Below are 2,500 nucleotides of genomic sequence, written 5' to 3'. Positions count from 1 at the left end.
TCATTATTATTAGCATTATAATCATTATTATTACTATCATTATTATTGTTATTATTATCCTTTGCATTGTTATTATTATTTTTATCATTATTATTATAATCCTAATTATTAACATTATCATCATTATCATTATTATTATCATTATTACTATTATTAATATTATTATTATTATTATTATTATTATTATTATTATTATTATTATTATTATTATTATTATTATTATTATCATTATTATTATTATTATTATTACTATTATCATTATCATCATTATCATTACTGTCATCATTATTATCATCATCATCATCATCACCATCACCATCATCATCATCATCATCATCATCATCATCATCATCATCATCATCATCATCATCATCATCATCATCATCATCATTATCCTCATTATTATTATCATCATCATTATCATTAATATTTTTATTATTATTATTATTATTATTATTATTATTATTATTATTATTATTATTATTATTATTATTATCATTATTATCATCATCATTATTATTATTATTATCATCATTATTATTATTATTATTATTATTATTATTATTATTATTATTATTATTATTATTATTATTATTATTATTATTATTATTATTATTATTATTATCATTATTATTATCATTATTATTATTATTATCACCATCATGATTATTGTTGTTATCACCATCATGATTATTGTTATTACTATCATTGTTACTATCATTATTATTACTATTACCATTACGATTATCATTACTATCATTATTGTTATTATTATTATTGTTGTTGTTGATGATGATGATGATGTTGCCATTGTTTTATCATTATTATTATCATCATCATCATCGTCATTATCATTATCATCATCTTCACTTCATCATTATCAATATCATTATTATTATTATTATTTTACTATTATCGTTATTATCATTATTGTTACTATCATTATCATTAATATTATGATTTCTATTATCATTATTATTGATATCATTACTGATATGCATTATCATTAGTACTACTACTACTACTGCTATTATCATTATCACTACTCCTACTACTAAAGTGATTATTATCATTACTATTATTATTATTATCATTTATATCACGTAGTAGTTGCAATAATAGTAGTGGTAGTGGTATTATTACTGTTATTATTATCATTATCATTACTATTATCACCATCATTATTATTTCTAAAATTATCATGTTTGTTATTATCATTATCATTACCTCCACCAAGGAGATTATGTTTTAGAAGTGTTGGTGTTTGTTAATTTTCTCGTTGGTTAGCAGGATAACTCAAAAATGAACATATTTTCATTATCTTTACCAGAGGTGCGTCCTAGCCTAACTTAGATGCGGACCATGATCATGATGCGGATCCAGGAATTTTAATTGCAACAGTGATATTAATATTGCATGGCGGAAGTATGCGTGCTCTGAGTGCTCCTAGTCATTATTATTGTTATCATCATTTTATTGTTACTAATATTGTTAATCTTATTTTATCATTATCATTACCACTATTATGACAAATACTACTACTACTATTATTATTATTATATTATTACTATTATCATTTCTGCTACTAGAAGCTGTAATGATAATATCATTATCATTACTATTACTATCTTTTTAATGCTTACATAACTATAACTACTTTATTATCATTATTACAATTATCATTATTATCATCATTATTATCATTATTATTGTTATTATTATTACCACTACTACCATCATTATCATTATTATAATTATTATTTCCTCTTTTATCATTATTGTTTACTAACCTCTTGCTACTACTATTACTGTCACCATTATCATAGTCATTATTGTAATCACTATTATTGTTATTACTATCACTATTATTTTTTTATTGTTTTTATTATTACCATTAGTATAAGTAGTAGCAGCCGTAGTAGTAATAGTGATAACAATAGCAGCAGTACTAGTAATGCTGCTACTACTAACAACAGTATTGATAGTAGTAGAAATAGTAGTAGCGGTGGTAGGTGATGTTGTTTCTGTTATTATTGTTTGTTGAAATTCGTTATCATCACCATTAATTTCATTACTACTTCGATTGTCATCACTACCATTACCTTTACTGTTATCATCTTTGACTCCCGAATCCCGCCGTCTGCCTGGGCGTCTCCTGAACGAGTTCTTGTAAGCGCCAGCGTGAGTCAGGGGCTGCGGCCGAGGACGCGGGGAGGGTGAGCGATCGCCAGTCAGGGCCAGGATATGCCAAGTCCGCTGGCCTCTGAGTCACGAGTTACGGTCTTTGACCCACCACAGTTTATTGCTTAAGGTTAAGAGAAGACCAAATTGCATGTCCTTTTCAAATCAGTTTGGCTTCAATAAGTGTTTTCATCTATTTAAACAAAATATTTTCATTAAATTCCATGATAGCTCGTTATTTTAAGGCATGGTCAGGGACACGTCTTACATACATTCATGGCATGCTGTAATTACATGCTCTCATTACTCTTTCTTGACA

Source organism: Penaeus vannamei, unplaced genomic scaffold (assembly GCF_042767895.1).
Source record: "Penaeus vannamei isolate JL-2024 unplaced genomic scaffold, ASM4276789v1 unanchor67, whole genome shotgun sequence".
In the NCBI taxonomy this organism is placed as follows: domain Eukaryota; kingdom Metazoa; phylum Arthropoda; class Malacostraca; order Decapoda; family Penaeidae; genus Penaeus; species Penaeus vannamei.
This window is presented reverse-complemented; position numbering follows the sequence as displayed.